The sequence below is a fragment of the Passer domesticus genome, chromosome 3 (assembly GCF_036417665.1).
Source record: "Passer domesticus isolate bPasDom1 chromosome 3, bPasDom1.hap1, whole genome shotgun sequence".
NCBI classification, from domain to species: Eukaryota; Metazoa; Chordata; class Aves; order Passeriformes; family Passeridae; genus Passer; species Passer domesticus.
Window position 1 is genome coordinate 120,954,104 of NC_087476.1, and position 26,122 is coordinate 120,980,225.

Sequence of the window (26,122 nt, forward strand, 5' to 3'; positions counted from 1 at the left end):
GCAGAGTCAGAGTGCACATCAAAGATCCTGGGCTCTGTTTCACAAGAGACATGGTCTCAGTCCTGCCTGGATTCCAGGGTATTACCTGCCACCCACATGAGGTGTCCTCTGCTGTCCTGACCACAGGTACCACCCTCTGCTTCCAGCCAGGACAACGAGTCTTGGCTGTCCTCCTGAAATCCCAAATCCCTTTCCTTCACCCTACTGCTGCAGGGGAGCCTGCAACCAAACCCGAGCTTGGCAATCTCCCACTCCAGCAGACCCAAAGGCCCAGACCTGGCAGGGCAGGGCATTGCACACACACAGCTGTGCCTAGCTTGGGCAAGATCCTTTGGGATATGAGCACCATGGATTAAAATGTAAATCTGCTCATATGCTGCCCAAAAATGTCTGAGATCTGCAACAAGGAAAAGCAGAGAAATCCTCTGCAATGCAAAAACCCTTCAGTGCTTTAAAGTCTTAGGGGGAAAAGGGATGTATATTCACAAGCCAAGGGCCGGGAGCACTTCTTTGCTCTGAAATTTTTAACCAAAATCCGAGGTTCCCCTTTCTGTTCCCAGTACCATGAATTACCAGACCCCAGCCTCCACAACCCCACAATAATGTGAGGGTTCCCAGCCTCCCCTCCTCTGCCTGCTCACATACTGTCGTGTGCTCTCTGCCCAGGGTACAGGAGTGTCAAGGGAGGGGCTGGGTGATGTCCCCAGCCTGATCCAGGAGGATGCACATCCTCAGCTCCCAGTGACTGAGAGGAGAACGTGCCCTGGGGGGATTTGCAAGGAGGATGAGCCATGCTGAGACTGAGGTGCAGCTGAGGGAGGCACTGAGGAGAGCTGCTGAAAAGGGACAGGAGTGTTTAAACAACAATCTTCTCCCCATGTGGAGAAGGCTTCTCCCACCCCTCTTTTTCTGCCTGCACCACAGGGTCCACACGAGGGCTGGTTGCTTGTTTGGTTTGCTTTTTCCTCTCACAGGACTAAACGTGTCTCCAAAACCACCTTTAATGAACCGAAAACGTTCATTTGAAAGTCTGCTCTGTGGAAAGAGTGAGGCTGGTGGAGGGAAGGAAGTGACACAGGGCTTGCTGACCGGCGGGAGGCTGCCCTCAGTCCCCGCTCAGAGAAACCCAGACAGGCTGTCAGAGACAGCCAGAAGCCCACAGCCAGACAAGGAGTTTTAATTTCAAGAACTGACCCATTTTTCTCCCCAAATTCTAATTTTGAGGCTGAGGTACCACCCATGCACATCCTTCCTGCCTATCTGAACACTTGAGGCCACCCAAAAAAGGTGTTCAGCAGTGGTTATCTGCATTATTCTGGCCAAAGCATGCTCCTTCACAGGAGGGTGGGAACCAGGCAGGTTGTGACCACTGGGATCAAGGATGAGGAACCAGGCAGGTTGTGTCCACTGGGATCAAGGATGAGGAGCCAGGCAGGTTGTGTCCGCTGGGATCAAGGATGAGGAATCAGGCAGGTTGTGTCCGCTGGGATCAAGGATGAGGAAAGCTACACACGCCGGTAAATCAGAGAACTGCTCCCCATGCCTAAACTTTGACTTTTTCCACTGCCCTGACCCAGCACACAGGAGCTTTCCATCTCCTGGCCCGCTGAAGAAAGAGGGAGGGGGGAGGAAAGAAAAAAAGAAGAGGGGAAAAAAAAAAAAAAGGCCATTTTTTTAACTGAAGGAAAAGCCATGCCAAGTCCTACAAGTACGCCTGGCCGGGCGCCAGGAAATGTGTAAATTTTCGTGAGCTTGGGCTATTTTGCCAGAAGTCTGCAATGTGTCTGGACACGACTGGTTCCCCTTTGTCAGCCCCGGCCTGACCGACCAGGAAGTTTAAGAGAGAGAGAGAGAGAGAGAAAAAAGAGAGACAGGCAGACACATTTCCCCACCCCCGGTAACACAATGACTCTCCTGTAATACCTTTCATTTCTGTACCAACAACCACAGCAGTCCCACACTTCGGGGTGGGAGGGGAGGGGGACCAGAGCCCTTTAATTCTCCAAAACCCAACTTTTTTTCAGTCCCGTGTTTGCTGATAACCTCCCAAGCACCCTCCCAGCTCCACAGTGGTTATTAGCTTGGCTTGTTGCTATAAATACCAGCATTAACTCCTTGTATTCCCCGAGGACTGAGCTGGGAAGAAAAGGGGCATTTAGGCAACTTTTTCTTCTTTTGCTTTCTCTTAAAAAAAAAAAAAAAAAAAAAAAAAAGTAGACTGAGTTTCACATAACACACATTTAATAGATTTACCCAGAATTGGAAGTGAGGTGCTGGAGGTGTCCGACCTCTGCCCAACCTTCCCTCCTGGCTTTGGGCTCAGTGGGGAAACACATTTAAATGCATTTAGGAAACACAGATTTCACTGGGCTGAGGGAGCCAGGAGACCTGACTCGGCTTGCAGAAAGATCTGCTGCCATGGCAAGGAGGAGGAGGAGGGGGAAAGGTCGCTGAGGGGACAGGGGAGGGAAGGGCAGGGTCCACTCACAGCCTTTGCTCTGCTCCGCTGGCCACGCCGGTCCAACCCAGCGCCCTGGCAGCCTGGGGAGCGTTCAAGTCCATGTCACAGCTGGGGGACACACCTGCAGGGGCAGCCAGGCGTGCACAGGGGGAAGTTTAAGGGTGAAAACACTGCTGTTTGTCACCCCTCAGGCTTTGGGCCATGGTGGGACGCTCAGCTGCCCGGTCCAGAAAGCGCGAGGTGCCCTGAGCATCCCCAGCCAGGTGGCAACGGGTGAAAAGGAGAGAGTTTCCATCCTCAGCACCCACAACTAACACTATGAGAACCATTAAAACCCCCCTTCCTGGGGGGTTAATTCAGCTGATTCTCAGGCAGGTATCCTTAAGTACCAAACCCAAGAATCCTAGGGTGGGTTTGGTAGAAAGACATCTTAAAGATCTTCTAGTTCCACTTCCCCTGCCGTGGGCAGCGACACCTTCATCTAAGCAAAGCTGCTTGAAATCCTCCCAGAACTAAAAAAAATATATAATCCTCTTTTAGAGGGTGTTCACAATTATCCTAGAAGTCTAGTTCTAATGATTTTTGATGCTTATAAAAAGGAACTGTAATTATTTAGATAGACATGTAGCCTCCCCACCCATCGACAGCTGACTTTGTCTAAATTAAAAAGGGGGGGAAAAAAAGCAGACTCTGGAAAAATACTGTGTGGCTTATGTTGAACCAAGTAAATTGGTATACCCAAGAACTTTTGTGCTTGCCTACACATACACAGAGGGGAGGCTTTCCAGAAATGCCAGGAAGCCAAGAAACCTGTTCAACACAGGTAAAAGGATGAATAAAAAGATGTCCAGGTGAACGTATGAAAAGAATGGTACTGATAAAGACTAGTTTGAAGTATTTTAAAAAAAAGTGTCCTACCCTAAGAACAAGGCAAAGTATTCAAGGACCCTCAGTGGCATCAAAGGTTATGTCCAAATATTCACAGGGATGAGATGCTCTTGAGCAAGTTCTCAAAAGAAAAGGGTACAAATTTCTTATTTTTCACCAAGTGTTCTCATCACCGCTTTCCACCAGCTCTCCCTGAGTGAATACATTCAGCTTAGCCAGAGAAATTAGACCCTATGTCTGTTAAAACCATTTTTCCCTTTGACACCTGTCCCAGCTCAGCTCAGCAGCCAGACCAGAGACCCTTCCCTGCCCCAAAAGCTTTTCCAGCTCCTCCAAACCCCTTCTGCCAGAAAACCACGTTTCTTCCACTTATCCAAATAAGGCTGGAAAAAGCCCTGTGATTACAGCAAAATCATCCCAGGAGATGCAGAAATCATGGGAACAGCAGCTTTCCAGGGACTGCAGTGAGGGCATCCCCTGCCACCAACCCAGCCACTTCCATCCACATTTCTGCCAGGATGAGGGCTCAGAAGCTGCTCTTCAATGGCCAGAAAAAGCCTAGGTAGACACAAAGGCTTAGTTTTAAGCAAGAATTAAAGCGTTTGCACAGGTGCAGGTGAATGTATCTGGATGTTCCACCAGTAATGATTCATGTTATTCACACAGGTAAAGAGAGTTAAGGTGTTCCACAGGAGAAGCAAGTCCCTCACAGAAGAAAGAGAAGGGAAGGTTGAAGACAAAAAATGCTTAGCTTTGCTCTCAGGTTTTTCATTTAACCCCTAAAGCCAGTGGTTTACACACAAAATTCTAACAAATTAATTTCTTCCCTCACTCATGGAAACATATTTCACTGCAGGAAGGAGAAAAACAAAATTATGCCAACTCTAGCAAGACACTGTGTGCCCACAGGCAGTGTTTGTGGTGGCTCCCTTAGGCTGGCCTGAATCAAAGCTGCCATTCACCCGTGGCCCACTCCCACACGAGACCTGGGCACACTGATCCACCATATTCTCTTTGGGAAGGACACCAAAATAAAGCAGCTGCCATTAGCATTCGGAGCACACAGGCACTTGCTCACCCCCCTTTCACAGCCCTGTGTATGCCTTGAATCAGAGGGCTAACGAGACAGAGGGCCATGAATAAACTCGGTATGAATAAAGTATGAATTCTCTCTATGAATGAGGTCTTGGAGCAAGAGCTCAAAAACCCAGAGCCTCCCAACACAGACAGGGATAAAGGGACAGCAGGAGTGGCCTGGCAGTGCATCAGCCACAGCCTGGGGTCCCTCCTGCCCAGGGCAGCCCGGGAGCAGGGATGGTCCTGCCCAGCAAACACACAGGAGCTGTTGGTGGGGCACTGCATCCCACCTCCAGCTCACCCACCAAAAACTTCATAGTAGACCCAGCCCAGATGAAATATCAAACTCTGTCCATCTCAGTAATTCCTCCTGGGACCCACCCAGTCCTCCACAAGCCATTACTCTGCTTGTAAATTCCCTCAGTACTGGAGCAAAATGGCCTTTCCCTCCACCTGCATTATTGACAATTAATGAAAAGAAATATAAAATGTTCCATGCCAGCACCCTGTTGGGTGTTCTCCTTGACTCCAGCCTTCCCATAAGGCCAGGAACCTTGGAGATATCTTTGACACTCCAGCTTTCTTCCCCTCCTGTCTCCCATGCCCATAAATCCATCTGTCAGCACCTCTGGTTCCCTGACAGAGCCCATCCTCACCCCGACCCCGCTGCTGCCAAAATCTCTATCCACACCATAATCACTTCCCATCCTGACTCCAGCAAATTCTTTCCTCCTCTTTCGTTGTTATGGCCTCTCTAAGAAGTAAGTAATCCAGATCCTTGCTCCTCTCCCCTCTCCAGGAGGTGCCTTCACAGCCCTGCCAGAGCTGCACGAGGGCAGGATGGCTTCTCCCCACTGGATAAGGATGGAGCTGCCCCATCCTGCCCAGGGAATAAGAGCTCCTGTAGGAGCTGGAGTTGAGGGGGAATGATGTGCTCCATCCCCTCACCCTGACCTGCCCCAAGCACTCATGGCCCTGGACCCTTGGCTGTAGCACCAGCTGGAGGAGTTGATTAGCACCCAAATGCTAAGGGAAAGAAGAATGAAAATAAAATGAGGGTAAAATATTCCAAATCAATTAATAAATAAAGAAACCAAAGCCTGATGTCAAGACCCAGCCTGAGCAAGGATGGCCCTTGACAGCCTGGCTGTGACTCCACAAGGAGCCCAACAAGGCAAACCACGACCAAAAAGTATCCAGGGAGAACTAAAACACAGAGCTCAAGAGGATAAAACTTTTGGGAGCACACCTGACTCCTTGGAGCTGCTCTAGCAACAGAAGATCACAAAAGAGACTCAGAAACAAAGCACAAAATGAAAGTGATGACCAACAGAAATGGCAAAGGAGCCCAGCTACCAATGTCACAGGTCGGCTCCACGAGACGAGGACAGAAGGGAGGAGAGCCCTGGTGACATCCCTGTGGATCCTGGGGCAAGGAGGGACCCCTGTCCTCTGCTCCCCAGCTCCTGAGGCCTTGGAGTGATGAATGGCTCCTGCAGGAATCGATCCACCTCACAAAAAGCACGGGGTTGCCATTTCTCTGGGAGGGGCCACCTGGAGAAGCTGAAATCCAGAGGACCTGAAGTAATTGTGTTTCTCTGTCTTTTCCTGGCATTTTTAGGTACTGATTAATGCAGAACCCAGGGAAATCAATACTGTTAACCCTTAGGAGCTGTTTGCATTTATGCAGAGGATGCTGCATGCACGATGGGCTGGGATTCATCCCCTCCAAGTGGGATGCAAAGTTGGAGAGCTCTCCTAACGCCATCCCTGTGGTTTTGGGGGATGTCTAGAGAGAGGAACCCACTTTTTTTTCCCCCTCCAGCATTGCAGGGGGAGAAAAGTTTAAAAAAATATTTAAAAATATAACACTAAGATAAGAAATAAAAACAGAGGCGTGTGATGTTGGTTTTGTTTTTTTGGGGGGGTCTCTCCAGGAGTGCCACAAGCGCCGGTGGCACAAAGCGCCGCAGTCTGTCCCCGCCGCAGCATCTTTCACTCGGGTGCAGACAAATTGATTTGCAAAGGGTGAGGCTGGCAGCTCAGCCTGCTTTGCATAGCCAGCGCTCCCCGGCCACACAATAAAAAGTAGCCTGGCAAACAGAGGCACGCAGCGGGAACTGGCCGGTTCAAAGTCCAAACCCCACACCCCCTCACCCCAGTCTGGTTTGAAAGGTCACTGTGTGTCTGGGAAAATAGTCTCAGGATACGATCCTTTATTAAAGGTCACTATTTTTCAACGGCACTTAACACACACTTGCACACAAATTGAGGCTGGAGAAGAGAGGAAAAAAAAAAAAAGGAGAGGGAGGGAAAAAAAAAACCTGGGGGCTGCCTCGCATTGTACATTGTGCTCACAAGATTTATGTCTTGTGGTCACCAGCAGTAAACACACAGTGCTTCAGTATTAAAGTTCACATTAATCCACCTTTTTTTTCTCCCCCCTCCCCTCCCTCCTTTAAATCAGCCTCCCTCTTTGCAAGGCAAACAGTGGCGAGGCAGGACTTTAACTAATCACTTTTGTTTTCCCTCCCTGCTGTAGGGTTTACCTTCCCATGTGGTTTTTTTTCCCCTCTAATTTTGTTTGGATGCTGGCTCTGCTTTGATGCACTGCTCAGAGGTTTTGGGCTGCTGATGTGAGCTTTTTGTTTTAACTCATCTCCATGCAGTACATTATTACAAACATACCATTTATGCTATAGAAGGAATACAAAAAGATACTATTAAACAGTTTTTGTTGGGTGTTTTCTGCCAAGTTCTGCAATCGTATATCACAATGAGACATACAGTGATTAAAACCAGAAAGCTTTTTTTCCCTCCCAGACATATCTGTATTATATTTCCTTATGCAAATGCATTGAAAGTAAAATAATAATTCCTATTTTGCACATACAACCCCCCATGATGAATATTTTTACTCATAAAAAGAAAAATTTTGAAACTGTGTTGAGTTAATAGGTGAGCTGGTTTTAATGAAGATGCCAAATTAATTTTCACAAGAACTGGAAAAATAAAAAAAAAAGCCCACCCAGTGAATTTCACCTAGGAAGCAAAGCACAGAGTGCTTTGGATTTCCATTTTGCTCCATAATATATTTTCAACCTATCCAAAGCACAATAGTTGGGTTTTTTTGCTTAAAAATTTTGTAAAATATAAATATGCAACTGTGAAAACATCCCAGGCTTTATCACAACACCCCAAAACAAACAACAGAATGTTTCTTTCAAGTATGGCAAGTAAAATTTAAATTATTTTGCATGGCCAGCACCAATATTTGTATAAATATTTTGATCTGTTGGGTTTCACCTTGCCAGGGGGAGAGCTGTAAAGGTGAGCTCCTCTGCAGTGCCCTCAGCAGTGACCACTCCCAAGCTGCCCTTCAGGCTGGCATCAGTCCAGCCAGACCCTAACTGGGGTGGCCAGGAAAAGTACCAAGTGGGGAGGTAAAGGGGAAATGAGACAGAGGAGGTAGAAGTGAAACTCTGAGACAGAATGAACCTAGGGGCTGGGTTTCAACCAAAAAAAAAAAAAAAAGTTATTTTCAAAGGTCATTAAACACACAGGGTTTGGTCATCTTATAAATAGGTGTTTTTTAAAAGGGTTTATAGAGTTGGGTTGTTTTTGGGGGGTTTTTTGTGCATATATCAATAAAAATAGGTCCCACCTCTCATCTCCCTGGCATCAAGGTGCTGCTAAGGATCAGGAATAAATGTAGTTATCTGCTCCTGCTTCCACAGTTCTCCTCCCAGAACTGGAGTGGGGGGACTCAGGACCACCATTCCTACAGGACCTGCCTTGGCACAGGATTTTGGAGGGTTGCTTTAAACCCAAATTCTCTGCCACCTTTGAAAGGGGTTAATGCAGCAGTGAAATTCAGAGGAAAATACAAGGGGGGGCCCAAATGTGCAGGAGCTTTGTGGCAGCATCCCCAAAATTGGCTTTTTAGCTTCAAAATGGACCTCAAAAAATTGCATTTTTGTGAGAAAATGAGCAACTTTTGTGAGAAAAGGAGCAATGAGGACCTATCTGCCAGTGAGGTAGAAGAGTTTTTTAAATAGATTTTTTCAGTTGCTCTGTTTGGTTTTGTTTGAGGGGGTTTTGTGGGTTATTGTTGTTGTTTTGGTTTGGTTTTTTGATTTAGCTACACTTGGTTTGCCACAAGAATTAGGGCATCATTACACCTCCTGAAAAGCCCGTTCCTGATCCCTAGGATGTTTCCAAGCACAAGAACCATGAGAATGCTGTTCTCCTGCTGAGGAGACCTTTCAGCACCTGGTGGCCTCAGACATGGATTGCCCCAAAGCAAGAGGCACTCAGTGGAAGTTTGCACTCATGGGATGGCTCAGAACCACCCAAACCTCACAAACAGCATCACTTGGGGTGCCTGAGCATCCCAGAGCTCCTGTGGACAAACCAATGTCCAGAGCCAGCCCAAAACCCCAGAAAGATGCAACAAGATCCCAAAGCATTGAACCCAATGATTTTATGGGATGGAGCCACCTCTGCACAAATCACAGAAGGAGCACCAGGTTAAAAGGGTTTTTCCTTTAAAATCCCCAAAATTCAGTCAGCGTGCCTGAGGGGGAATCTCCTGGAAGAAGAGCCACACAAGTTCCCACAGCTGTGAGCCCAGAACTTCACAGTTTCGGTGGAGTTTGATTCAGAATGAAACAGCACCTGAAAGTCCCCTCTTCACAGATCAATAATGTTTTAACAACAAGGCAGCTCCCTGCACCTAGACCAATGACCCACATGATCCAGCTTTCCCTTTCCTGGGCAAAGAACTCCAAGGAAATCCATCAACCCCCATTATTATTTGCATGATATCCCTTTACTTCTGCTGCCGGTTTGAAAAAAAAAAAAAAAATTTAAAAAAATTCCCACGTGACTCCAACCTGAATTTAGAAAGAAAATTTGGGAAGGGAGAGTGCCTGCCTCATCTCGGTTGTGGCCCCACGCTAAGAAAAAGGAACTGCTGGGTGCTGCTCCCCTCTGCTCCCGTCCCACAGCGGGGCTGCCCGCAGCCCCAAGAGCCCTCCCCGGTGCAGCCCACCCTGCCCTGCCCTGGGGCTCCCCAGGGTGGGGAAGGGCTGCTTTGCTTGGGGCTCCATGCACATCAACACCCCACCCACCCTGATTTAATGTCACAAACGCAGGTTGTGCTGGCAGAGGTTGCTCTTCACCTGTGGTTCCTGCATGGGTTCGTTTCCCAGACTGAGGCCGGTTACCAAAAAAAACTCAGTCTTATTTTTGGGCAGCAACTCAAGATTTTGGATTCATCACTTCACTGCTCTGTTCCTCAGTTTCCCTTGTCCCCAGCAGGGCCAGTAACAGCTCCTCACCCCCACATAACAAAAATTAACAATTGCAAGTTGCCTTTTATCCTAATCCACCCTTCTGTTCAGAGATCCTGCTTGAAACTTTTCACACTGTTTCATGCTGTTGTTTTTGTCCAGCACAACAATAATGTAAAGCATCATGTGCTGCAGTAATTTAATTTTTTTTTTAAAGCGCTTTTTGAAACAAAATATTCGAGGACATCTTTCCACATGCTAAGAAAGGGATGTCCCTTTAGAGACCCTGAGCATTCTGGGATCTGCTTGCACTGGGTGATTCATGCAAGGGGATCTGTCCACCTGCCTACACATGAGTGCAGGAGAGGAGATCAATGCACCCAGCTCATTTCTCAGGCCAGAGAAATGCCAGGTGGAGCAGCAACTCTTGAAAAAAAAAAAAAAAGGAAAAAAAAGCTGATGTAGGGTCTCACTCTGCATCCAGCCTCCCAAAAAAACATCACAGGCAGCTACTAAATTGGCTTGAAGTTATAACCAAGTCCTGTTATAAATTACTGAAACTCAAGGTTTTCCTTGCAAATCGAGCTGCTCCTGGTTCACCAGTTTCCACATACAAACTTACAAGCACACTTTTGTGCTAGCTTTGTTCAATAAAAGCTGTTCCCTTTAAATGGGCAGCAGCTATCCACTGGCAGAGATCTGTAAGCCCATCTCCAATACTCTGTTGCTTTGCAGGAGGGGGAGAAGTATTGTTTGGGGGATCTTTGAGGGTTTGGTTTTTTTTCCATCTTTCCCATCCTTTTCAGCAATACGTTTCCTTATGCCCTACTTGACTGAACACCAGATCTTGATGTGAAGCATCAGAAGCCAATCTCTGCCAGAAAGATAGATACTATAAATGGCCAAAGGTCTGATTTGGCACCGAGCAAGCCCTGAAATATTATTTTTAAATTGGCATCTATTTTCAGACACGCTTCTTACGCGGCTGAAAGAGAATTAATGTCACGCTGTTGGTGCATTTTGCGAGCTCAGTGCCAGAGCCATCAAACTCTAAAGTTAATGCAAGTCTGAAGCAAATGAGCCCAGAGCCAGAAGTTCTGGTTTCTGGCAGGAAAACAAATCTGCAGTGCAAATCTGTTCCAGTCCCAGCGTCCACCTCCCCAGCCAGGAGATGCTGGGATCCAGCTCAGCCCCTGGCACCCAGAGCAGCAGCTCCATGCCCTGGCTTTTGCTGAGGAAACACAGGGAGAAGAAGTGCACCTCTCTGAAAAACGGGGTGAGAACTGCCTGTGACTGCACCAGGGACAATGCCACCTTCATCCCAGCACTGGCTTTGCCCTGTTACCTGTGATCTGCCTCTGCAAACCCCAGTTCAGAGCTCAAAACCCACATTTTCTAAAGGCAGAATAACCTTCCCTAAGAGCTGGCTTTTAGGGACAGGACAAACCTCTTACCACCCCCGGCAGAGCCATTAAACCCTTCATTAATCTGCCAAAAGGGACCACTTGTGGCAAAAAGTTTTATGACCCGTGATCAGGCTGGGGGGGGACCACAGGAGGGGGATGCTCAGCGGGTACAGAAAGAAGTTCATTAATTAATTATTTTTGGTCACTGCTTCCACAAGCTGGGTTTGAACTGGTGACCTCCAGCAAGAGCATCAGTCCCCTGAGCCCCCCAGTTCCCCTCCATAAGGGCTCTTGCTTTAAGCAGTGCCTCCACACACGTCTCAGCCCTTCCTCTGCCTGTCACTCCAGGTCCCAGCACTGACAGATGGCTGCACCGATATCCTTCCTCCGCTTCCTCTCTCATTGCTAAATGTCCAGCAGGATTGCACAAAAGCACCCGACAGGAAAGGTCAAGCCGAGTTTCATGCCTGAGGTCTGGGATTACATCAAATTCTCAACGTTCGTCTGTCCTGAGCATCAGGCAAGCACTTCCCAGTTTCAGCCCAGGCACAGCCCAAGGAACAGAAGCGTTTCCACGCGGGTTTGCCCAACTCTTGCCTTGAAAAACCCCACCAGATCATTCCCACATGCCTGCAGGGAGGAGGCTGGATCTGACCCCACCAGGGCTGCACGTGCAGAGACCTATGGAGCTGTGACAGGCAGAATTAAGATTTGCTAAACGTCTCTACAGCTCAAGCTTCCAATTCACTGAAATATTACTCACTAAAGAAATAAGCCTGGAAAAGCTTTGAACATTTCCAAGCAGCTCCAGGACTGCCTCAGATTCTGCAAACGTGGAATTGAAATCAACATTCAACAAACAAAACAAATTTTTTTTAAAAATCAAAACACTCTCTAAAAAAAAAGCACAGGCTTTTGATGAAAATGTTTAGGAGGAGATCTGACACCAAGGGATTTCATCAAAGTCCACGCAGTAATAACACTCTAAAATTATTGATATGCTTAAGTGGCCCCTAAGTATTCTGCAAACATTAATGAGTTTATCTGCACAATCCTCTCGTGGATCGAGCTATATCTGTGGGTTAAAACTCCAGATTAAAACTTCCAGATGTCACAAAGCCTCAAGCAGAGCCCAGAATTGAGCCCAAGTCTTCAACCAAAGCCTCACCCGCACTGGGTGGGCTGAGCTGAGCCAGAGACAAGGTTCTTCAACCTGCACCAATCTCACTTGGCTTCTCCCCAGGTGAGACCTCGGCATCCCTGCATTTATCTCACTGGCTGAGGTCTCCACAAAATACTTCTTACTGTGATTCCAAAGCAGAAATATTGAGTAACATTGCACCAGCAGCACCCATTTAATTTCACTGCCATATCTGCTTCCTCAGCCATCCCCAGAGGAAGAGTTCCCTCCCGAGGGCTCTGCACCCACAGCCCCAGGTTTTAGTTAACCTGGGCTGACTTCTCACAGGAGCACTTAGAATCTCTAGGGTTTTACCTGCATCTCACCAAAAATCTTTTCCTTAAAATAGTCACTCAGATGCTCCTGGGGCCAAAAGCACTGAGATGCAAACGAAAAAAGTGACTGCTTCATTTTGTGCTTCCATGACAAATCAGGTTTTGACCACAGCTAGAGCTACTGCTAAGGCTATTCCTGATGAAAAAGCAATATAATCTAAGCAAGACTATCAGGGTCTATAATAATTAATTCACTCTCCAATGCTGTGATCAAGCCATGTGGTTCACCATGTTCAGCACAGTCTGAGCCCAAATCCCATCTCTCCTGCCACTGGCAGAAGTTGTCTGAGCAAAACAACTACAACCAAATGCTGGAGAGAATAAAACTCAGCTTGGTAAGGAAAATGTGGCTGCCACCCCACTTCCCCTTCAGCTAGAAAAGGGCACTTCCAGGAGCTGCAGTTTTGGGCAGAATTCACATAGCTGAGACAGAAAAGGTCTCCCACAGTAGGAAAGAAGCAGCCACACATGGAAAACTTCCCTTCCACAGCAGGTTGACTTGCTGGGAGCAGAGGGCAAACAGCATCAAATCAGAAAATCATGGGAGTAAGGGCTGATCCAGAAATAAAAAAGTGTTAGTGTAGCATTAAAGCACCAGTGGAGCAGCTTGACCAGCTTGCCAGACGGAGCAGGGACATCCAAGCACCGAGGCAGGTGCACAGAGTCTGCCAGAGCAGAGCAGGACCTGCCCAAAACAAGGGCCCAGCCCCTCTGAAAGCTCCAGACCTGTCCTCAGGACAAAGTGCAGCCCAGCCCCTGACCTGGGAGGGACACCACAAGGCTTAGTTTCACCACCATCTCCTCGTTATCAAAGCTGCATTGCAGCTTGAACATTATCACAGGGAGATTTAACAGCTCTACCTAAAAACACACTCACACTTAAGACTGGGAAAAGGATACCAGTAACTACAGTTATTTTTTAAAATTAAATCCTACAGCTTTTAGGCCTGCCAAAGTCGAGCTGAAATGTGCAATATCTTAGAGGTGACCAGCTCTTAAAAGAAGGTGTTGTCCTCAATGAACAGGGGGATTGAAGTAGATGATCTTTAAAACCCCATCCAACCCAAACCCTTCTGCAGTTCTCCAAAATCAGCGATCCACAGAGGGAAAAGCTGTGGCTACAAAGCAGTGCTGGGGCTGCTCTTCCCATGGCCAGGCATTTCAAACTTGCTTTTGCAAACATGAGCAGGTGGGAGCTGTTAGAAATGGTCAGCAGAGCATCACTTGTCGAGTGGCAGCAGATGCTTGTGTTACTCAGGCATTGAAGGCAGGGATGGATGGATTGACAAGGCCTGAGCATCCCACAGGTGGCTGCTGAAGAACCAGCCCTGTGCACCACTTGAACTAAATAAACATGAAGTAATTAAGATGCAGGTTTTGGGGGTATTTTTTTAGTAGTTTACTACTACCCTGGGCCAAATCCTGCTCTCTGAGACCTCAGGGAGAGGAGCCACATAACCCTGCACAGTGGGTGTTATGAAAACACCAGGAACACAAGGACAGGGAAGGAGCTACGGGAAAAATATAAACCCTTACACCTTTCATGTGGGAAGAGTGGATGGAAAATAAAAATGAAGATGGGCTTGTGAGATTGAGTGTTATTACTCAAACAATGGGTCTAATCCTGGAATGTACTGAGTACATCTTGAGTCTTTCCCAGCTCCTCCAGCTGGTGTTGGAATGTCTGGGATGGAGGAGGATGCACTTCACACAAAGAGGAGACGCGGTTCAGGCTTGTCCAAGACTTTCCAATTCAAGTTCCCACCCCCCTCAACCAATAATTTGGGTTTTGATTAAAAAATATGAGACTGAGGGAAAACTCAGCCTTCCTCAAAAAGAAAGGGAGAACGGATTCACGTAGGAACTGCCCAAATGGGTCGGCTTTGGCTTTTCTGTAAAAATTATGCAAAAAAACCATTTAAGAAGTTGTGTAAGAGTAATCCCCCTGCAGACAGCTCTGGAGGCAATAAACTGGCGTGGGATCTGTTCTCTCAGACACACTGAGCTTCCACTTAAACCACTGGAACGAGCTACACATGATTCATATGCTATGGACACATTGGGAAACTCAAGGCATTGCCTCCCAGGCTTCTAGAAGATGAACCCACTCCTAGCAAACAAATGACATTCCAACTTGGGATATTCTACAATTCCATTGCTTTATCAGCAGACATTGGTCTACTCACCAAGAGAAAAGCAGCAGTGAGAAGGGGAGTTTGCAATGGCTTTAACCCTCTACAGACTCCGGGCAACACAAAAGCACAGCCTTGACCTACAGCACAGATTCCAGGCAGATTCCCAGTCCAGCTGGGAAGAGTTCAGTGTTTTGCCTTTAGTTTGGACAATATTTGCCAAGACAATCTCCCAGAAACCTTTGAAACGAGAAATAGGCATTTAATATATTAAGATATCTCTCCCTTCCAGCCAAAGCCCACAAAGAAAACCCCACAACTACATTTCATTCACATTCTCCTTCCTGAGACTGCAACAGCTGCTAAAATTAGGAGAGTTGTAGCTACAAAATCCACAAAGGAGTTAAGATCTCGGTTATAAGCTTCCCAACCCATTATCACCCATTGTGTGATAAACATCTTCCTAAGTAGGCACTCTCCTTTACCCTCAAGCACCTTCTTTAATTGTATCTTAGGCTAAAAGCAAATCATCCTTCCTCTTAATATCAGGTTTGATTAAGTTAATCTTGATGTGATATCATGAAATAATATTTACTGCTCTCCAATAATTTATGTAAATAGCTTCCCCTTTCACCCCAGCCGTACGGATGGCAGGTGATTCAGTGCTGCTGCTCCATGCTCACACCTGTGGCCGAGGCGGGCGCTTCCGCCGGGCTCCTGATGGATCAGCCAGCGTGCTAGCAGAGCATATGGTCCATCATGAGCAGGAACCTGCCTTCCTCTTTGGCCTCTAAACTCCCCAACCTGCTCCACAACTCAGCACAAGAATGCCTTCATTTTTTTTTTCCTCCCCCAGCAAGTCTTTTCACAGGTATTACTGTATTTAAAGTTGTATTTTGCAGTTAAGCAATGGAAGCCCATGGCAGGCACCGATATCCAGCTACCACGAGTAGCTTCCAGCAGGCTGAGACATTGCTCCTCGCTGACTTGAGCTCAAACCAAGCTCGCCCCATGTCACCACCACAGCTCTTCACAGATTCAAGAGCAGCCTGAAGCCAGTGCAGAGAGCGGAGATGGGGAGGGCGATAGAGGAACCGCACGGCTGGCAAATAACCACCTGCAATCACGGGTGACTCGCCGCTGGGGAAGTCCAAGCCAGACTGCTCGAGGCCTCAGGAGACATGGTACAGCAAAAGGGGCTGACCCCAAACCCACTCTAACAGGTTGAGGTCTCCAGGGATGCTCTACCCCTCCATGGCACAGCATGAGCTTCCCTTTAAGCAAGCTTTAGTAACCTCTGCACTCAGAGTGTGCCTTGGCTTTCAGAAAGCAAGTCCTTTGTCCACCTCACTCCACCTCCAGCAAAACTGAGGGCATGTGTGGGGTCATGATGGCCCCGTGAGCAGACAGAGCGGGACCAGAGAGGAAAAGCGGAACAAGGGGTATTAGAGCAGCAGTGAAAGATCACTTCTGAGGCAGAACACCATGACACTTGTCAGGCTATATCTGAGCTGCATTTACTATCCCACGTAATTTCCAGCCCTCTCCCTTCCCTGGGAACATCCCCCGCAGCACCAGTCTCCCCACCTCCATGGCTCCCAGTGCAGAGCCCAGCTTTGCATGATTTTAAATAACATTTCAAATATCATCAAACCAGTGAGAACCACGAACGCTTCCACCTGATCCCAACTCTGAATATGCACTAGACTTTTTTTTTTTGAGCTGCATTTTCTGGGCATGCATTTACAAGACAGGGCACCTTGGAGCAGGCACCTATTGACTGGTGGGAGGGTTAGGAAATCAGCCAAAGGGATAGCAGTGTGTTTTTATTCCTCTTACTTCATCTACTGTAGCTCATGTCCTTTGATTCCCTCTTTAGAGGGTGCTTAAAGCTCGTACAACATGGCCAATAACCCCAGATCTTTTGCACATAAAACACAGCCCAGCTGCTGGAAAGGCTTTTTCCCTCCTATTGCCCCATTTCTTGTGGAAAGAGCTTCCACAGGCCTCTTGCAACTGAGAATTCCAATTAGTGCCCAGTGCAGTGATGATGACTGTGATTGTGAGGAAGAAAGTGAGAGGGGCCAGCTGTCCCCTAGGAACTGGACTGAGATTACCCACTCATTAGTCCCAGACCATGGACACAGCCACCAGATGGTAACAACTTCCAGTCAATAATGTGACACGTTTTGCAATCTCCAAATCCCTTTGCAAAAACAGGGCAGGACGAATGTTATCGCCTGAGCACTTGGGCAAGGCGCTGGGAAGAGCTGGAGAAGCTTGGCAGCAGCTCCGGGCAGGGTTTGTCCGCACTTGCTCAGCCCGGCAGCGATGGGAGGGAGCCGGGAGTGCGAGTGGAGCTCCATGGGATTTGGGATGTTCAGGCTCCAGGGAGGACCATGGAGCAATTCCCATTCCTCCTCTCTCGTGCTCTGCTGTCCTCCACAGCAGCAGGACAACAATTGTCAAAAATTTCTGTGTCTTGAGGAATGTTCTCAGTCCTATGACTGGATTTTGGTCATTTCATAATAAAACCAGAGCATCTCTCTCAACTTCAGTAACTTCTACTGCACCCCAATCTAGCCCTAGCCAAGAAACTGTATCTGTTAGAAATTCCAGCTGCAGGGAAGAGCTGGACTAGGAAAGGCAACATCCAGCTTGTGCAGAGGTTTGCAGTAAAGCATGGTGATCTGTCTTGCTCTCAGCTCCAGAGTATTTCTCATCACTGTGAATTTCTCTCAGGACAGCTGCTTTACAGTGGATATGCTCCCTTCCTGGTGAGCACAAACAAATTAAAGTGGATCACCTGGAAGTTAATTGTTCAGAGCAAGTGTTGCCTCTATGAAAAGTCCAGTAATACTGAAACACCATTTAAACAGTACTTCGAGATAAACAGAAGAGAAAGTTTCAGAAAGGCACCTGGGTCACATTTTACTGGGTTTGGGGCTGTTATTTTCTCCCCTCCTTTTTTGTTTAGAGCTAATTTAAGACTTTCTGCATCTCACCTGCACAGTTCTGAATTCGGATTTCATTGCAGAGGTGGAGCAACACCCAATAAAGCCAACAGAAAGGCTTTCCTTAACATCATGGGGTTTTTGACCTCAGTGCACCATCTTTATACAAATACAGAGAGCTGCTGTCACAAGGCACAGCTAGGAGAAGGCTCCCATCAGACCTTCAAGTTCAGGTCCCTTCAAGACCTTCAAAAAAAAAAGGCCTTGGAAAAAGGCAAACATCCACTCCAAAAGGGGTTGCCCCAAACTGAGCTGTGGGAACACCAAGCTCAGATCACCTCTGGGGTGAATGCCAGATGTCCTCCCAGGTCCCAGCTGTGGAACTCAGTGTCTTCTGCCATGCACAAAGCAATCTCTGATAATTTCTGCCTGCTGACATACAGGGGGAGGCTCCTTGCACTGCCCAGGAAAAAGGGGAGTTGCCCTTGAGAGACAATCCAAGGACAGCAGATAAAACTTTGCGCACAGAGAGAGACTCGAAACCATAGAATCCATGGAGATGCTGCAAAGGACACAGACCTATCAAGGAGTAGAGTCTCAGAGCAAACAGATCCCCTCCCACTGTACCTGCCTTTCAGCTTCACCCCTCAGAGCCGAAGTTTTGAACCACTAAAGCTCCGGCTGCACTTTGGGTCACACAGCCAGCTCAGGGAAGGTCTAATCCCAGCTCCTTGGCAGTGCCGCAGGGAGCCCCTCGGCTCTCCCTTGCAACACAAGCAGAGTTGCAACACTCAGGACCCCTGACACAGCCAAACCTTCTTACCCCAAGAAGGCTTGAAGCAACACCCCAAGGTGAGAAAAAAGGCTCAGGAGCTCACCCCAGACACAGAGGGTGTGTGATTTAGCACACAGCGAGGGTGCACACATCTAACTCGGTGCTGAGAGCGCCAGTCCAGGCACAGGAGGTATCGAAAGTACCCAGGCAAAGAAACTCCAGGCAGGGTCAGGGTTAGGGCTAGAGCAGCCCTGGGGAAGGCCAGGCCGTGCAGGCAGGGCTGGGATGTGGCTCCACAGCCCCAGATGCAGGCACCTCGGCGTGCATTGCGACACCCGGCCTCGCGCCTCCCGGCTTTCACACAGCACACCATGGCTGGGCAAGCCATAAACTCCCCAAAAAAGCCATGGAGCTGCACAAAAGCCTTCTCCCAACGCACGATTTGCGCCAGCCCTGCAGTCTCAGCAAGTGATACACTGTCATAAAACCCATTCTCATGCTATTACACAACTCCCCACCAACACCCGGCGCTGCCCTGCTCGGGTTTTATTTGCCACCTTACCCGAACAAGGAGGGTACGTTCCAGTTGCACAAAATGCAAACGGGGAGCCCTGGGCCATTTTGCCACCCACGCAGATAATTACACCTTCAACAGCCAGAGAAGGGCTGGGTGTAGAGGATCCAGGCCTCCTGTGGCTCGCAGAGACACGAAGGCCGGTTGGCACCGGGAGGCACATCCCACCAGCGCCCTGTACCATGAGCTGGGCAAGACACCAGGTAACTTTTACAGACTGGGTGTTCACAAGCCTTAAAGGAATTCCCTGGGTTTTTTTCCCCAGCTCCAAAGCTCTCACACACACACACACAGATTGTGCTTTTTTTTGCATAGATTACTTTGAAGCAAACTTGGCGCACGAAGCTTTCGAGCTTGTGCTGTCAAAGAGCTGAATGTCAGGGGGGTTGGAACTAGATGGTCTTTAAGGTCCTTTCCAATCCAAACCATTCCACAGTTCTGTGAAAGTTACTTCAACAAGAACCATTCAGATAGTTATAAGCAGGTTTTGTGATCTGAACATTCACCAAATTCCTCTTCCCTTCCCAAGATTCCTCCAGATGGACTTTTTTCTTTCTCAACCCTACTCGGTTTAAAGGCAAAAGCAGTGCTTGGCATAGAGAAAGAAAAATAAGCATTGGCCTGCTACAAACCTAAATTTATGGCATTTCCAGGGTCTGGTTTCACTGAGCAGTTTCCTTTCACTCAAGTCCGCCTTCTCCAAGTCATTGCTCTCCCAATCATTAACTCAATCTCTGAAAAATTAGGCTTTGTTTTCTCTGTACAGAAATCTCATTCTAAAGAAAGGCCAGCATGCCTGCACAATTTTCTTATACTGTGAATGTGGTGGGCACAGAAGAATTAAGAAAAATATAAACCTTCTAAATAAAGAGGAGCCTACTTGATTAGATACTAATTGAGAAGCACATGGCTCCTGCTAATGAAAATTTATTTCTAATATCATAGGGGATACAGACATACAAAAGCCCCTGTCAGCCTTTTTTTTTTTTTTTTTAAATAGTAGCGCAGTTGCATTCCACATACATTAATATTATACCCAAGAAAAGACAAGATGAAGTTATCCAGAACTTTTGTCTTGGCTCCTTGCCATGACGTCCCGAGGCTGATGTGTGCTTGCTGCCACTGGGCTTGTCCTCTCTGGCAGAGGCTTGGGGAGTGGTGGGAAGGGATGACAGGAGAAGAGGTTGTTGGCCACCCTAAGTCTATAATTGACTGACACAGCCTCTTAGGGAGCGTTGCTGCTCCAAGGGGAGTGTTCACAGCAAACTGGGTTACTTGGAGTAACCCCAAGCACAGGTTTAGGTTCACCACGAAGATTTCCCCACCCCCTTGGCTCCCAGCGGCCTGAAGCTGCAGCAGACCCGTGCTCCAACCCAAGGGGTCGTCCCATGCCACAAACACCCAAATTCACAAGGTTTGGTGCAGCAGGAAAATTTGCCAGACAGACCTGCAGGAGCCCAGCATCACCCCAAATCATCAGGAGGGGTGGCTGCTGTGGGTTCTGGCCCTAAAACCCCGGGCTTTGCCCTCTGACACGTCCTCACCACCCCACAATCCAGATGTGTTGCCCAATTCCAGACATTATGGATGAGGGCTCCCTGTTGACCACGTAGTTATTTCCTAGAGTTGTAGGTCAGCATCTCAACTTCTAGGAAAAATCCTAACAAACAGTGAGGGCTAGGGAAGCCATGGTATTATAGGCCTCAGTGGGACATTCCCAGAATATTTCTACTCCTAGAGCTGGTGCCCCACAGAGGAGGCAGGCCAACCACTTGAAGGTCCTCAAGCTTTATGCTTGATATATTTTTCTTCCCAAAGTGGCTTTTCCTGGGCTGGAAATAGGCACCACAGCCTTTGCCAAAACCATTTCCATGGATTTGTACAAGCAGGCCCCCAGCACTGAGGGCAGCAGGTCGCCATTACCAGCTGCCTCCATTGGTACTGAAGTCAAAGTTTTACTATTATCAAGCAAATTTTTAGGCTTCTCTTCATGAGTTACAACTCAAATAACATGGGCCTATATGGGGCAAAATTTAGGGGTTTTATGGGCTGTCTAGAAACAGGTATTCATGTACTAAGTTTCACCATCTAACATCCAGCTTCTCTTCAAATTTAGGATTTACCTCAAGTGAAATCAACACTCAAAATATTATTTCAGCTCCTGCATACAGGTGAGCGTGATCCAGTTTCAGCAGAGGGCTGGAAAAACCTGACCTACCCATATTTTGGATGTGCTAAAAATAATCTACAATAAGCATAAATCCGATGGAATTAATTCGGATTTCAATGTGAAGTTTTATGAGGTTGCTATTAAAAAAACAAAACAAAAATAAACAAACAAAAAAAAAACCAAACTCTGAATAAAACTTTTCTCTTGGGTCAATTCCCCCAGCTCAGCACAGCACCAAGAAAATTTAATTAATCCTGATTGGAGTTGGGACCCAGCCACAACAAACAGATCCAAATCTGTTCCTCCTCTTCTTGGGGGGTGAAAAATATGGGGTTTTGCTCTGCCCCAGAAGAGAAGAGGGACAGAGGTCGCTCAGATGTGGGGTTGCATCTCAGTCCCCCTGAGAAGGATGAGGCGTTTGTGCAGGGAGTGCTGGTCCTCAGCCACCCCTGAGCTGCCTCGTGGACCTCTGTGTGCACACTCACACCAGGCATTAAAACACAAAAGTAACACTTTCTCAGACCTCTGGATGTTTTACTTCATCTCAGTATCACTTACAGCTGCCATAAATCAAGCAGTCCGCCCCCTCTCCTTCCCTAATGTTTTATAAACTGCAGAAAGTTGGAGTATTTTTTGGCCCAACAGCCTACATACACCATAATAAATGCCTCTCCTAATGTTGCTTTATTTTATCAATATTGCCAGACTTCTTAATGGGACTCTAAGCTCCTGACTAACAAAATATATTGTCTGTCATATTCTGTATTTACTTTTCCTGCAAGGAACAATGATGCTCTATCAGCACCAGCCCAGGGTAAGGGAGGTCAGAGCCCGTTAATTGGAAAAACACATGGTCTGACCAGCCAGCCCCAGACCCCAGTGGATAACCAGCACCCCACTCTCAGCCACCCTTTTTTGGGCTTGGCACATGCCCCTGCAAGAGGGGCTCAATGCCCAGCTGCTGCCAGGTGGGGAACAACACCTGAAGGATATTTTACAGCATGCCACGGATCAGTTTTGGGGGAAGGCGAAGAAAAAAAACCCTCCAGCCAGGGTAGCACAAGGTTGGCTTGCCTTCAGGAAACGCCTGGTTGTATGCAGCAGCTGTGGTGCGAGTAGTACAACAAATTCACTTACTGAATGACAACAGCTTTATTGGCAAGCCAATTCAATTAAAGCCACTGCAACCAACAAAGTCGCAGGCAGCGCTCGCCGCATAACGAATATGGAATCATGCCTATGTTTCCCCAAGTGCCCTCGGCCCTCCCTGTCCCTCTGCATGAGAGGGAAAGGGATGAATGAATTAGGCTCAGATGATGGTAATTAATGGCTTGGCTGTCAGAGAGGCATTTTGCCGGCCCCGTGGTTGAAAGCTCCACATTAGAGATGAAGTCCCAGCACTGCTCAGACAGGGCGGCCCTCCTGCCGGCACGCCGGGGCAGAGCTGCTCGGCATTGATCAGCCTGGCCTGCTATTGATAGGGAAATAATATGTTCATTTTTCATCCCCACCAAGCACGTCCTTCGGGCTGCAGCTACGGGCGCTCCAGCCTGAGCTTATTAAGGAAAAAAAGTATCCTTAATGCTGGGCTAAACACAAAACAAATATTCTTATAAAATATACATAAGAATTCATTTTAGCCTTCAGTAAAATAGATAAAACCTGGAATTTTTTTCTGTTCTGAGCACTAAAACTTTGCTTTCCTAGGCAACATTTGAGACCTCTCCTGCACAGGGCATGCATGAGACTGATTTTCCAGCATCACTGAGATTGCCCAGGTTTCACTGTTTTCTGAACCATGACGAATATTTAGGTGGTGCTGCCCAGCTAAAATAACAAGGGTACCTTTTTCCCCAAAATTTCAGTAAGGGAAGAAAATGAGTCTTAAATCTCAAAATATTTTGTACAACTTCTCTGATTAACTCATGAAAAAGCAAAGAAAGAAAGAAAAGAAAAGAAACAAGAGGGTACTGAAAGCTTCTGGGCAAGCCCCTTGAAGCCACAGAGAGTTTTGGTAACACAGCAGTGGGGACAGAGCAGACAGCACCCAACCCTGCACATCCATGAGCACATGGCAAGCACATGTCCCACCCGGAGCAAGCCCAGCTTTGCTCCTGGCTGCTGGCACCCACCACCACCCCTCCCCACAAAGGGTAACCAGGACTCATTAAGTCTCATTTGGCTTTCTAAGGGAAGAAGAAATCCTTTAGAGATGCCTTCCTGCTCTCCTTTCCCAGCTCCTCACTTCCAAAAAGCCAAAACTAGCTTGACAGCCCCAAAACCCACATCCCTTTTTAACCTGAAGCAGAGGCAAATTGAATTAAAGCAGTGACCAGGAAGCACAGAGTGTTCTGGGCCTTTCCTCAAGTTTCTTATTATGAAATTGTTATGAAATAAAGTCCCCTCTTCTCAGAGCACACCAGTGTAATTGCATGACTGCTTCCTGTGTCAAAGTGACCAATACTTTCTGCTCCTCTGGGAATGTAAAACTGAAGAAAACATCACTCATTTGGACATTATGTGACATTATGATTATACATTAAACATTTTTATCCTTAAAATAATGGCCTGGCTATTACCAGCCACAAGATCCCCACTTCTCCCTTCAGCTCAAAGGCGAGGGCGTCGCTGCAGCTCCAGAGGGCTGACACCCAACACTTAGGGACCATCCCTCTGAGTGGAAAACATCCCTGCTTTGTTTGTGCCGCAGAAAAAGAGATGCCTTTTCATTTCCAGGCAGCATTTCAATATTCATTAAGCAGCAGGCTAATGGCACAGTCCTTAATCGCTCAAACAAGGGCTGATGAGCGTGGCTCCGGGTCTGCAGGACTCAGGGATGGTGTTTTAATGGATAAGCCTTCATCTTGCCATCCTGGCTGCTGGTCCCCTGTGCCTCAGATGGATGGGCAGAGGAAGGAGTGGCCAAAATAATTTTTATGTTATCTATTATTACCTAGAAATCTATTCTAGACTCCATCAAATTGCTCCAAGGTAACACCAAGTTCACCTGGAGCCACAGCAGGATGAGGATGGATGAATCCAGGCAGGGCCAGCAGGGTGGACAGCAGGATGGACACCTAACAGTGCACAGCCACGCTGGCCTGGGCTGTGACTCATTCCCAGGGAGAGGCAGTCCCCAAAGAGGCCACGGCTGCCACCAGGAATTCTCAAACCAGTCCAGCCAGTTGTGGTGTGGGCTTGCCAAGCCATGCACAAAGCTGACCTTTGCTGGGGCTTTCAGAGGGGAGGAGGGTGGTTTGGGAGGGAGATAGAGCTGTGGTGTCCTCAAGGGCGAGGTGACAGGATCCCACCAAAGCACAGGGAGAGCCATGAGACAGATCCTTGTGTCCCAAGAGAGCTGGGCTGAGCTCTGTACCACACAGACCCCAGACACACCCCTGGATAAGCTTCCACAGTGCTTCTGAGAGGAGGAAAATGGATGAAAAGGTGTCCCCTGAGCAGGGCATTCTCACTGGAGCCAAGATCAGTCTGCAGTGGGGAGGGGGTTGTGAAGGGAATAACAGGACCAACATCTCCTGCTTTTCTTTTCATCCACCACAGCCACAGGCAGCACCAGCTGTGGGCACCCCCAGCCCCAAATCCTCCTGCCCACCCCCTCCTGCCCCTTGCAGAACTGTGCAGGGAGGGCATTTCATCAGCAAAGTCCAGCAGTTTAACACAGCCTGGTCTCCAGCCACCACATTTGCTTCTGCAACTTCCCCAAGGCAAAGAGGAATTAACCCGTGGTGTCATCCCTGACTCACCAGCGAGGGAAACACCAGGCATGGCACAAAGCTGCACATCAGAGAGGCTGAGCATTCCCTCCCTCTCAGCACTTACGAGAGGCACTTGTGTCTCCAAGCAATATGGTTTGGCAATTTTTTTTTTTTGTAGTTTGTCAACACTTAACAACCATTAATGAACTTCAAACTTAAAAAAACTTTATAATGTTGTGCCTACTGCAACACTGAAGTACAGCCTTTCCCAAAACCAGAAATTTCAGGTACGAGAAAGAAAAAAAAATATTTCTGCCCAGAAAAACAGAGCAGCACATGTTGTCACAATGAACAGCTCAGCACAGAGCATTGCTGCAGCTCTGGAGCAGCACTGCACAAACTCTAACAAGACCCAAAGCATTCCTCTTGCCCAGCTGAGCCCTCGGGGACAGGGAGCAGAGAGGCTTTCCAAAAAGCTCACACACAGCCCACATGGAGCTCTGCCCTCTGGCAAAGGTGGGAGAGGGACTGTGACAGAGCAGCTATTGCAGGTGCCACTCATGAGACCCTCCAGAGATCCTGCAGCGATCACAGCTGTCTGCAGAGAGATGAACCTAAGGGCAGGAGTGCTGCAAAGAGCAGCAGCCACAGGAACCACTCACCTGCCCCATGGACAGCAGCTCCCTGGTGAACATCCTGTCCTTCCCAGCAGGAGAAATCCACGGTGGTCATGAAGATGAGGGGCCCTTGACTCTCAGCACGATGCACGAGGAAAATTCGGCTGGAAGCACCTCACAAAAACTTCTGTCCTCTGTAAGCACATCCTCTCTTTTCTTCCCTATATCCAGAGCTTGCTGGACACCCACAGTAAGCTGGCATTTCTAAGCACCAACCTCACACAATCCAGAGGGAGTTTGAGCCCAAAAATGTCCTTTTGTGAGCCAGGCAAACTGCAAATGAAGAGCACAGGCAGTGCCTCCCAGGCCCAGTCCAAGAAGCAAAGGCAGCTGAGGTGCAAGCAGGGCAGAGCAGACAGGGGTGACAGAGCTCACCCCACACAGGCCCCCAAGGGCATCCAGACAGCACCAAAAAAACCCCAAACCTGCTGTTAGCCGTGCCTTTATGAGCTGCAGAGGACCCTCAGGCCATCCAGACAGCAC

At 48.0% G+C, this 26,122-nt stretch overlaps 1 long non-coding RNA gene across 1 annotated transcript; it reads right to left on the reverse strand.

The window, feature by feature from the left end:
- Positions 1-385: 385 nt before the first annotated feature.
- Positions 386-26,122, reverse strand: LOC135297749 (uncharacterized). Its single transcript, XR_010359674.1, has 2 exons — positions 25,625-26,122; positions 386-1,606 (listed from the first exon to the last, which is right to left on the reverse strand). It is a non-coding gene; the product is annotated as an uncharacterized LOC135297749 (long non-coding RNA).